Consider the following 14,092-nt stretch of genomic DNA (forward strand, 5'->3'; position numbering starts at 1 on the left):
ATTATTTTTACCTACCTTTTCTCACTGTTAGTACTAATCACTTGATATAATACATTAAAAGCTTCATATAGGTACTACCTATAGCTTCAATGCGCTGCTAGCCACAAAATCTAAGTTTTTATACCCCTGATGCCTGTGGGTTGAACAATATTTACGAAAACACAGCCCAAATCCTCTTCCGCCGGTTACATTAACTTTTAAGTTGCTTAATATTCATTATGAAATTAAATCTTATAAATTTTTAATACTGGTGAATTAAAAAGATTTAAAAATAAGATACAAATAATTTAAATATAAATTATTGCAGTATCTGAATATACATAATACATAAATAATCTTATATTACATTGAAAATTAAGAGTTAATCAAATAAAAATAAAACTTTTTTATTTTTTTACAAAAAGAAGTTTATAGAAAACAGGTTACTTAGCTTGTTTTTTTAGTTGATTTCAACTTTTTCATGGGTAAAACTTTAATGTGGAACACAACATTTTTTTAGAACTAAAATGACGCCTTGTTTAATTTACTAACATTTTGTATGCATACAATTATGTAATCAACTTACCATCTTAATATAAGAAACCGAAGCAACATCCGACGGCAATACATTTTAATTTTACGGTTATTCACCAAATATATCAATCAGAAGGTAACCAAGCTCAAAATATATGTATGAAATGTTTGCACAGGTCCTTAAAAATAATAAATTCCTTATAGGGCCGCGGAAGGAACGCAAAATGAGTGGAAGAAGCCACTTAAAAAGATTGGCACTCAGCGAACTGGCATAATCTATGTAAATTACGTCAAATTAGGAGTCGTCAACACGCTGCCTCCGCGTTATTTTAAAGGCAAACCCTCTTTATTATTAATATTTATTCCGTTTCTTACGTCCGAACCGAATCAAGGAAAAAATAAAAACGGTAGGAAATACTGCAGCCCTTAATGAAGCGAATAAATAAAAGGACGAGGCGTGATTGACTGAACATCGAATTAAGAATGTTTCGTAAAAATGTTACGTAAGTTGACGACTCTCGAAAATGTTTGGTTATCATATTACTTTCACAACCGAAAATTACAATTTAGCCCTGGGTTAAAAATACTCTGTAACGCGCGATCTTGAGTATTTGCTAAACTGGGTTTCAATAAGAACGATTACATGAATAAATTAACAAATATATCATTAATATTTTTAAAATTATTTTATGTTCAAATAAAAAAAAACTTAATTTTATATTGAATATTTAACGCTGAGTTACTTTTTAATCGATTTTACTTTATTTTTATGATTAATAAGTTACTATAAGTGCCAAGATGGCTGGATGGATGGATGGTATAGATAGACGGTGGTTAGAAAAAACTAATCACATTCTTTCGGATTCAAGCCCGTGCTAGCACTACTGTTTTTATCCGCTTTATTTGTGTTTATAATACATTTAAAGCCTGCCTGAAGATCGTATTGGATAAACTGCCATATATGTTATGTACAGCCATTCTATGGGACATTTACGGTGAAGGTAATGCCGTAATTTTTAGCTATTCCTTACATCGTTTGGAACTAAGACTATAGACTCACTTAACCTTCAAATCGAAACACAAAAATACTAAATATTAGTGCTTGGCGATAGAATATATGATAAGTGGGTGGTACCTACCAAAATAGGCTTATATAAAGGTCTACCACAAAGTAAAGTTACTATAACTACATTAATAAATAGTTATAACAATTACATTAAAGTAAAATTTTTACGACTACAATGTTTTTTAATTACGCGTTATCTTGTAAAAGCGATTGTAAGGATTGGATATATATTACCAATATATATCCAATCCTTCCAATCCTTACAATGATGAAAACGTACTATATGGTGATAGGAAGTCTAGAACCTCGCAAACTAAGTAACGCTTCTTGGTTCGGATTCTTATATATTTTCACTCATGCCAGATTACCTAGCCGTCGGGCTTATATAGATTAAGAAAATAGGAAATGCAACTATGCCTGCGCACTCAGACGTGTAATATCTCCTGCACATAACTATTCTTTCAAATAGACCACGCCATGGCAATACTCTTAAAGATGACAAAAAGCATTGTATTACAACTCGTTATTTAAATTTAAACGAATGAAATAAATTTATTCTTGATTAGTCATTGTTAGAATAGCTTCTTTGTACTTTGATTTCCTTAAAAAATGCCAAATGTTTAGCTGAACAACTATTTTATTACTTATTATTATTCTAGCTATAAATTATGTTAATTACTCTGTCGTAATGAGATTATGGTTTTTTAAAACGAATTATAAATAATTTCTAAGCCTAATATTTATATCGGGCATTTAATACTGAGTTACAGGATATTCGTCCCTATTCGTCCCAATAAAATCTTCATTCAGAATCCTGAATTAATTGACATCATAGTCTTGTAAAATGGCAATCCTTAACCTTGTAAAAGGCAATTTCAACAACGTCGATTCGGTTTAATTCAATTAAGGGGCGATTTCGTATTTAAAAATCTGTCCAAACGAAAACAGTGCTTCGACTTCACATTTAACCAAAAAAGACACTAATTAAAACTGGAAACAAGAACATCTAAAAGAAAGTTAACAAAGAAACGTCTGCAAAGCGGTATCGTAAAAGACGCAATAAAAAGTATAAACTGACCCTAAACATTGTCTTGTATAGTATCTTCAATAAAATATATTGAAAAAAAATGCTACTGTAAGTTTAGTTAGAGGAAACTGGTACCTGGGTTATATCAGCTTTGTTTTTAATGTTCTGCCTTACTTTCTTAAAAATACTATTCAGAGAATAAAGTTTTATCATCAAGTAATTTAACAAAATGAAACAAGATCAAATCAAATTACATAAATACTCGTATATGTAACCGTGAATATCAGACAAGTAACATATGGGTTCGAAAAATGTTTATTCCAAAAGAATGTTACAAACATTAACTTAAAAGAATTTACCGATTAGCTTATGAATAAAAGTTTACACACAGATATATTTACACACAACATATAACACACAAATATATTTCATATAATATAGAATAGAGTTTGAGTTTCTGTTAGAATCCTCAGTAGCGACTAGACATATGTGGTACAATATAATTTAAAAACAATATGTATAAGAGTTAAGAGTTGTCTCGAATAAGTTTGGCTACTATAAATTAATACACTCAAAATTAAAAAAAAACCTACATTCACTTAAACGTAAAGTAAATCCATAACCCTTCGACCGCTCAGTCAAATCTCTTAACCCCCACACACGTACAAATTGTACTTAATGGGTTTTGCCGTCCATCCACTGGTCGTAGTCATTAACTCACGGATGCTACTACAGCGGACCAATTTCCCTAGCCGGTCGCCAATTAACTGCACTTGGGCGGCTACAGCGACCGAAGGGTTAGCAAGATATTTGTTATGATTTACGAGGGGCACCAAACTTCTTGGTAAGGGTCTACACGATCGCCTTTATCGATTATAATCGATTTTAGTGTTGACTTTAATAAACTAAGGTTCCGATCGTACGAATATTGCCTGAGTTATTGAGGGTATGGAAATAAACTTGGAAATAAATTACAAACAAGGCTGATTTTTATTGAAATGTTATATTTGATAAATTATAACAATTTAATAGAAGCAGAATCATCTTGGCCGATGTGATATATTGTTTATAGATATTTTTTATTAAAATTATAACGAATCACATTATATACGCAAACCGTATAATAACTAATTTATATAATACAATTATACACCACAAATAAAATGTTTGTTTTTTCTTAATTTATTTATTTGAACAGGTTTGTTACACATAGCTTTAGCTAAATTATTACAGCTAACTGCGGTAACCCGTGTTAGGCACGAAAACAAACTAACTTATTACAAAAACGGGACAATTTAAATTACACGTTTTCACATTAACGCATAACTGTAAAGTTTTAGTGCAAAAATTATGAATGCCATATAAAAATTTCTATTACTCCATTTGTTCGGGTAAAAGTAGAGCGGTATTACAAAGAACTGGACTACTATTGGTAAAAAGTAGAACCCCGAAGTAAACTATTTTTTACGAGCAATAAAAGACAGTTTTCGCCTCGAACCGTTATATGTAAATATTGTATAATGGTAATAGTTGTTTAAGAGCAATATAACGGCATTGCCCATTAAGTTTTGGACTACATTGGTAATTACTAAACGTTAAAAATTATGCTTTCGAAATCGCAAAAAAATAATATGCAATAATCTGTTTATTGAACTGAAAGAAAATAAATTTATAATCATAATAAAAAAAAAAATTGAATAAAATAACACAAATTTAAACTTGAGTAATTATATAAACATTATTTAAATATTGCCCGTAAATGTTATTGGATAACGAACGGTATAATATTATATATAAATCCATAACAACATATAAATAAAATCAATGTTAATAATAATTTATAACGTCGTTTCGTGTAGTCACCAAATATTTATCGTTACTTATATAAAATTTAATACTCTATATATAATATTATTTATTTTTATGTATATATTATTGGGATGTATAGATATGTTTGATTATAAAATAGTTTATTTTTCTCTTGACTTGAAAGCATTTAGCTCTTCAGAAAATAAAAAAAAATTTAACCACAAGTGAAAGATCGCTTACATATTTAAGGCTTACCGCATCATATTTTTTTCTTGTTTTTACGTGATGTCATGTCATGTTATATAATAAAATTAATTAAAAAATACATAAATAGTGTACACGATTAAATTCAGACTAATCAATTACGAAAACAAGTTTAAACTCCATCTCATATTTGAGAACGAAAAAAGTTACCTAAAAATATACATCGCGATAGTACGCTGGCTCTATTCATGTCATAACTTTTCTCGCCTCTGACATTATTCAATTTGCTAACAGGTGAGCCCGCGAATATGAATGAGCCTCACGAGGTAACATTACTGCGGGAATTTTAGAATTGAGTGGTTTTCTCACAATATATCTAGCTATTATATGCATATTTTATAGCACATTTTTATTTGTAGTTTCAATCTTTTGACGGTTTTAAACCAAAATATTGAAGTTAAATTTCAGTTTTTATTTTTGTCATAAATCATTAAAATATAAGATCTTCATACTTAGAGTTATCTCTGCCAAGCAAACTTTATTAAGGGATCGACGAAATCGGCTTAGGTGTGGGCTTACTATTAACACCAATTAATAAGACATTAATAACAATGAATACGATCTTTGAAATAATATGTGTATACACATATACACACATAAGTAATGTACTATACATATGAAACAAAAATTGGATAGTGTTGTGAACGAACACACGGAGGATCCAATAAAAGTTGTTAAGATTAACTTTTAAACATAGGTGTGGATTCAGCTTAAAATAATTCCGAAATTTTTATTCAATCGTGAACGAATCTCTATATATATAATTGAATACGCCTCAGAGCCATCAAAAGCTTATTTTCTCGAGTGGAGTAAATTTAGAAGAGTATCAGAGAAAGGTGTACCTCTATAAGGTACGGTGGTGATTGTGAAAAGTAAGGAAAGGACATACAGATTTTTATGCAAACGTTATTATATATAGCTATTATATATACCTATGTACTTCTTTATATTTTGATAGTTCTCTACGTCTTCAGGTCTATTTTAGTATTATTTTATATATAATATAAAATAATGAATAGTTTCAGTGTATAAAAGAAAATACTCTTGCCGTTTCTTCTCAAGATTTTAATATCGACGATTCAAAAACGCTTCGTTGTGAAGTTTACTTGAATATAATTGATTTGATTTGAATACATATACTAATAAATCGGGTATAAAACGGCATGCCAGACTAAAAAAAAGGATTTTGGTAAAATACTAATCTCACTAAGTCTCTTTAACTGATAATCAATAAGCAGGCGTAAGTTTACACATTAGGGAACATAACGAATTACAAAAAAAAAAAAAAGCGTGACCTTGAACTAACTCCTAGCAGACGAAGTTGTGAGTTCCAAACGTTTCACGGGCTTTTATTTAGCATCACCAGTTAGTACGTAGGTATGGATCGAATTTTGAAAGTTTTTACTAAAGTTTCAGAGTGGAACCAATTGAGTTGAAATTATACACACATGTTATATATAGTCGTGTCAGAATATACGTAAGTATTTTAAATTAAATTTATTTTAGTACTTTTAAATTAAAGTTTGTTGTCACTTGGTTGTGCCTTTGAAAGTGTATCTTTAGAAATGTACTGTAATGTTGAACATTCTGAGTAACAGATTATAAATTAAAAATAGAATTATGTTTATATAAATTATTTGGTAATAGTATAAAGTATGCTGACAAACCATTTAACAAGATCAACAGTTCTGCTCTGGTAAAAATCACTTCCTATCTCACGAATGTTGAAAACCGACTTACGATTACCGTGACACGCTATTGTAATGTGTGTGACCTTGTGTGGGTCCTTTAACTTTTATAATTATTATTTGAATTTCGAATTTGTTCTTCCCAAAATAGCTCTACTTTTACATCCCTATTTTCAAAATATTTTCAATATGTTATTTACAGCTAATCATTACATTGATTCAATTATCTATGAAATTGAAACGGAATATCACTTTAAAAAATACGAATACACAAAAATCAAAACAAACACTAACAAATATTTGGATCCAATACAGTTAAAATCTAACCCAATCTAACCTAACTAGCCATACCGAATGCGGCGTGAATTTTCATCTTTTTTTTTCTGTTTTTCAAACGTCCGCGGCCCGCAACAAATTGAAATTCATTAGCGCAGCGGCGCCATCAGCGGGCGTTAAGGAGAATTAACGAGGCATATATGAATTAACACGGAGTACCGTCCGGCGAGCGAGACGAACGTCGATCGATAGGATTTCGCGACAGTTTTTTCAAATAAATAATGCTGATTGGCGTTTTATTTCAGTATTTATGGGTAGAATAAATACAAGGTGATGTTGTGACTATTTAATTTTATCGCGTACGAGTTTTAACGTTTGAAATAAGTTTAAGCATTGGTAAAATGCTTGTTTCAGTTTATTTGCGTTCGCTAAAAATATAACAATTGAATTGAGAGAAGGCTGACAAACATTATTATAAATGAGCGAATGCTGAGTTTGTTACCAGGCCTTTATAAAATCTAGTCGCATAAATGACTACAAGAAGATTGTGACACTTGCTGGTAATTGGTTACTAACACCCTTAGGTATTGGAGCTGTAAGCATTATAAATATCCGCGGGTGGTGGTATACCATCATATGGCCTATTTGTCAGTATTCCAACCTTTTATAAATATAAAAAAAGTTAAATCTATTCTCTATGAACCTCTACAATAGCCTCTAGGCTTTTTGAATAAATAATGTATATAAAACTGCTTAGTATAATATGTCTTCATTTATAAATAATATGACAATAGCTATCAAAAAAACATTTTTTTTATATGAATTGTCATAAGTTGAAAGACATGTATATAATCATAGATAGAAGTATTTGGACAGTCCGATCACTCCCCCAAATACCTCTAATCCCGTCTTTAGTACGTAGACGTTAAAGATTAGAGCCGATTTGTCTTGAGATTTTACTCGTATTAGGGGAATGTCTATCTCTTGTTGATACTCTTGTTAATTTAACATGCAAATAGTTGTTCTTGTTGTAAATTAAAGATCTACTTTATACCTTTTATTGTATATCACTTTCGTCGAATGCATTTTACCAAGTATAATAAGATAATTAATTAAGCAATTAAAAAATCTACACACAAATAGCATATTATGTACCTAAGTTCTTATATATGTCAGAGATTTGATGATTAATAACCTCGTTAAGTTAGACGGAAGTTGCAAGACGGAGGAAGAGTTAAAACAAAGTTTAGATTGTTCGTAATGTATATATTTCTAATTATTTAATGTAAACTATCTACTACTATCTCGCTTCTTGGCTCAGTAGTAATACTAAGCCAATAAGCGAGATATCTTAATGACTTAAACTCGTTATTCTTAAATAAATTGTGGGTTAAATCCCAACAAAGTATCACTGAATTATCATGTGATTAATTTACGTTTATACTTCATCTCGTGCTCGCTGTTGAAGGAGAATAATTAGGAAACGTCATGACGTTGACGTCATGACAACGAAATGTATGATATATTGTATACTGTCACATCTATTCACAAATCCACCAAACCTTATTAGAGCAGCGTAGTGAAAAAAGAACCTAATATGCTTCTCAAAATAAAGAAGGGCTTATAACTATGATAACGATTGTTGTAAACAATGTGATGCAAAAAAAAATTAGGAAATTTATGTTAGTTATAAAAAAAATGCACATATACTTGAGTTGTCGACAGTTCTTCACATCTACAGTACAACAGTTATCAGTGTTTACTTCATCTAATACGTGGCTAAGTTTGTTTACCTGTACCAATGTTTGATCGGCTAGAGCCCCGCCATAATGTCACGAGGCTGACGGGCTGCAAACAGTCCTAATCTCTGATAATCGGACGTTTACATACGAATATGTCTCCGGATAGCATAATATATGGTGTAGGGTAATATATTAATCACATACACGCATAAAAATATGCTTTAGTGTAAACCAAACACAATATTCAGACAATTTTCTTAAAACTAAAAGGAATATATGTAGGTACGTATATGTATATAACGTATCATAAAAAAATAAACCTAATTGCTAAAAGAACGATCTATATTCTTTTAAAACAATGTATATACTAATAATATATATCAATAAATCAATCAAAATATACTTTATTTAAGTAGGCTTTTACAAGAAATTTTGAATAGGTTCGGAATATGTACCGGCAATATACTCAGTGGTTACTCTTTTTCATCATCGGTATGAGTCAGTTTTTTTTTTAAAATCAGTGATTTAGTATACTTAGTTGAAGAGTTTATTTGATCGTGCTGATCTCAGTCTGATTAAAAAACACAATTTTCGATAGCTAGTTTATTGTGAAAGATTATAGTTTATAACATCACGCGATGATCTACGAAGGCGTAGCAGTATCGTTTAAGACAGATCAAAACTGCGCTGAGCAAGTGTTAAAATATATAATAATGTCCATCTAATTGTCATGGCTGCTATTCTCAATACAGACTAACCAATTTCGTAGAAAATATTATAATCACAATAAATATTATAATTATGTGAGAACAAACATACACCATTTACTGTCTAAACTATACGTGGCCACTCACAGTACATGCACATGTAGCCTAGGCATAATAACTCTCTAACACTAGGCTCCCGATCTACAGCCACACAAGCTAGTCCATCGAACAGAAAAACAGATAAAATGTATACTACTTACTTACTTCCACGTCTCGATTTTGGTCGGGTTCAATTAAGGCTTAGCTCAAGATATTCTTTGAAATAAAGAGAATTAAGGAAAGATAACAATGAAATTAGTATTGCGCCGAGCTTCCTCTAGCCTCGTGCTCGAATCTTTGTATCTCAAAATATATAGTCACTACCTATTATTCAAATATTATTGCTAAATGTATTATTTACACATATATGTAAATATATAAGTTTAAAATGTAGTATGAAGTCATTTTGTTGCGTATTTTGTTTCATTATTCGTGTTAATCTATAAGTGTAGGTATAGCAGTTCGGTTTGAGGAAACAGTTTATCATAACATATCGCCATTTGTAATTTCATACTAAGAATTTTTTTATATATATAGTATTCATAATAATCTATTCGCCTGTACGTAATACGCCTAATTATATGTTTATTAAACTATTTTACAACAAAACTAAAAATACTCTATGTATAATTATATAGTATGTCTAGTATAATAGGATTAGTATATTATAAAATAATCAGTGACTACTAAACAATTGATCACTTAAAATAAATACATTGTTTTTTTGGTAAGGAATATCAATAATTATAACAAATAATTTGAAGTAATAATTGAACAAGAAGTGGGCGAACGTCAATATAAGCGGTGTCATATAGTAAATAAATAAAACCTACTACGATATAAAAACGAATATTTTTATATCACGTTAATCGTATATCATAATCGTAAGCAAAATCAGTTCTGACGTTATTTAGGAATAAAACAAAATCCATGAAAAGCATTCGAGATTCGTCACGATTGTCAACTAGGAAGTGGGCAACTGGACCACTCACCCTTTCGGAGAAAGTTCTTTGTTACTTTCATCCTTACAAATAACTGCACTCTTTGTATAACTGTTACCGATATTACGGTTCCTTGTGTAATTATTCATAACTGTTCAAAGGGTTACTTGTATATAGTTCAGTTGGACCGTTATATAGCTTTATGGCGGTAACGGGATGCCGCGGGATATCATATCGTGACGTAGTTGCCGTTAATATTGTACAGTTAACTATGGACTGTAAACAGTTTTGAGCAATAAGAGAAAGAAGAAAGGCTATTGAATGTTCTGTGTAATTGTACCGTTAGTTTTGTTCGTGTCTTTGAAAGAAGAAACTTTGATTATCTAAAATATAAGCTGAAACAATAACAACAATATAACGGTACAGATACAGAAAAGTATATTTAAAATTAAATTATCAATAATTTGATATACATATAAAACCTATTTGGTAATATTAATAACAAAAATCCAAATTTATATTGAGGAATCAAAGTGAATACGAGTACAAATTTACTTTCTAAAAAGAAAATTTTTTGTTAGTAGTCGATACTCCTCTTCCTATGTTATATATTTTTACATTTAAACTTATTTTTTTTTAATTAAAAATGTACGTAGTATGAAAATAATTATGACTAATATAATAGCATTAAAAGTAATTCTTCTAATGGGTGCTTTGACTTGCCGGAATTATTCAGAACGTCAAAGACTTTTAACGTTAATTTGTCACACAATCCCTTATTTTTTTTGCGAACATAATTGTGCTTCTGTTGTCATAAATAATATTGTCTTAGCCACTGGTGTTACTCTTTTGTTTGTTTCCCTTTGTTCTATTTGCAACAAACTTTTGATGTAAAATTGTAACATTTCTTGTAAATAATTTATATAATTATTTTTATTTTATTTAAAACTTTTTCTATATTATGTAATTAAACCATATAACAACTGTATTTTCGTGTCATTTTTTTGTTCTGGTTAGTCTAATTCGCTTTCATCATATGCGTTCTCATTACCGAAATAAATTCTACTCCAACAGAATAAAAAACCTGTTTCCGTGTTCCACTGAAGTGACATAGACAGTATGATCAGCAATTTTTCATTTGCCTGTCATCGCGTTTATCTTATTTTTCTGTAGTGAAAACGTGAGCCATACGAACACCACTATGAAACCAAAAATATTTATTTTTGTTCAAATGGTTTATTCCAAATACAAATTTGAGTTCGTAAGTTTTAAATGAGAAAATAAAAAAATAAACTCAAACCAATGTAATAGTGTAGATTTTGAATGTTCAATTTATATAACACAATGGGAACCATGTTAATATGACCATTAACAGTAGACACAGGATACCTCAATCCCATCTGACAGGTTCCTGCCGTCACTAATAAACGAACTAATTCTACGCAACGACAACATCCCATAGCAAGTTTGGCGCGTGAAATCCTCCACAAAGCCAACAAAAACGTTAACAATAGAATTAACTACATTTAACTTCCTAACAATCGTTGAAAGAGCAGAAAATGTTAAAAACAATGTTACAATGCGTTATTGAGATGTGACAAAGGAGGGAATTCTTTAAACGTTCCCAGTATCTGAATCACAATGACAGATTCCTTGGGCTAATGACATATAGCACTGGCCGCATTGTGGCCCGTTTATTGCACCCACGCGACACCAAAATGAAATTAGTTACACTGTTTTGTCAACAGTTCAGTATTCCACGAAGCATGGAGAAATTGGGACGAGATATAGTTAGTAAAAAACGGACGCGTGCCTCAGACCTTTACTTCTTATGTGCATACCATTAAATACGAATTGCTTTTTAGTGGGTTTTACAAGGTTTCGTAACTAAGCTTTAGTAGCGTCTGTAGTTTGTCTGAGAGGAACGAAGTCACATCTTATATATTAGACAAAAACAGAAAGTGTGATTTTATGAATAGAAAGGATAAAATAAGAACCCAATATTGCTTATTCTAATCTTGAAAAACATATTTGTTCTTAAGTTATATTTCTGGAATCATTTTGAAATATGAACGAGTTGTCTATCGACTCTATCGCGTCGTATAACTTTAAGCTAAATTTAACTCAGATTTAACTTTGAATCTTAATCAGAGAGAAATTATTTCTTACAATGGGACATTTACAAGCTATTAGTAATTCATAATTTTGATATTTTATTGATAAATGGAATTTAAGTGTATCTTACTGTGTATAATACCATTAGTTACAGTAAACACCTGATTCAAACAAATATTCATTTAGTGAGCGAATAGCGAAATCATAATTAATAAAGGACAATTCAAAACGTGCAAGTTATCATATGGACAGTGAATTTGGTTGCGATCACAATGTGAGTTCCTCGTTAACCCTCGCCCGAATGTTTGTCGGGTGACGGCGACGCATGTCGAAAATACTTAGTGGGGCTGTGCTCATTATAATCCAGCAGCCCTCCGATGCGACCGATATATTAACACGTCGCTGCTATGCGCTTTCTGTGGATAATCCCCAACTCGTACATTTAATCTTTCCATATTATAAACGTTAAATATTTAATTTTCAGAAATTAATTATTTTTCGAGCTCTGAGTCTCGTAAAGCACTTTTTATTTTGAGAAATATGAAGGTAAATATTTCCAAATTTATTTACATTCTCATATTTATTTTACAAAAAAAGTCAAATTGAAAACTAAAATTTATTGATGGTAACATAGAAAACAATTAGTCTGCAATCATTTTCAATGTAAAAATACTTACGCAGAGATAAAATGTAAGAAGCTCTATATAATTACGCATATTCTTGTACCCTTTCTTACTCTTACGACTTATGGTGGTCTGAATTTTATGCTGCTTATTCAATCGAAATAAACAGCTTATACCTTCTCTATTTAACAAACTAATTGTGAGGCAAGTTTTTTTTTTAAGATTATTTGAGATATAACAACTCAAAGGTAAATTTAAATATAAATTAAAAAAGAAAAAAATTGTTTTTTGTTTTGTAAAATGAAGAATGGATCAAGAGAAAATCGAGTTTTTATTTTTCCATCGGCGCTAATATTTTGACGTCACTCAAATGATACATCACTACAGATTATGAAACTATATATATGTAAAGAAAAAATATCGCTCAAAGCGCAGTCTTGTACAATTTTTAAAGGAAATTTGGTGAGGAGATGTAAACATTATACTGATATTAATTTCTCAAAATTGAAGTAAAACAAAAATAATAAACAAATAAGCGTTCTACCCCGACCGTATCCACACTGCATCACCGAAATCAGTGAGTGTTAAGGGCGCGGAGAGCGGTGTGCCATTGTTATAATTTTCAATAAGGGGCGCGATCGAGGGGCATCGATCGATCGTACATCTCCTGCACATCGCAGCATCCCGGTGCGTGTGCAGTCAACTATGAACGAGGCAAACTATTCCCAATGCTAATAATAATATCTAATCTGTATATACAAATCTAAAAATACATGCATGGCTTTTATTTTAAAGTTCGTGTTTTCATTATAACTGTCATGGAAGGCGATACAAAATATACGATAAAAAAAACTCATTTGAATTTAACTAGAAATTCAACAAAATACAATATTTTAAAATACGAAGTATACGCGTAACAATAAGGGTATAATCTGAAAATAATGAGTCGAATTATTGGAGAAGATGTCGTTAAACTATTGGTTTTCATAAAAAAATATCATAGAAAAATTATTAGTGTAAACTTTTGCTCCCTTTAACTTGAGAACATATATATGATATTTAAAAACTCTTATTATTAATCAAAGTGTATTGTATGTTTACGTAAGTTTAAAATAATTAGTATATATATATTTTATAGTCTAATATCATAAAAAATTAAAAATAACGGTATAACAATTCGTATTATACATTTTCTTCCAGTTATTTTACAAAACCAAGATGA

The sequence above is a fragment of the Vanessa atalanta genome, chromosome 16, assembly GCF_905147765.1.
Source record: "Vanessa atalanta chromosome 16, ilVanAtal1.2, whole genome shotgun sequence".
In the NCBI taxonomy this organism is placed as follows: domain Eukaryota; kingdom Metazoa; phylum Arthropoda; class Insecta; order Lepidoptera; family Nymphalidae; genus Vanessa; species Vanessa atalanta.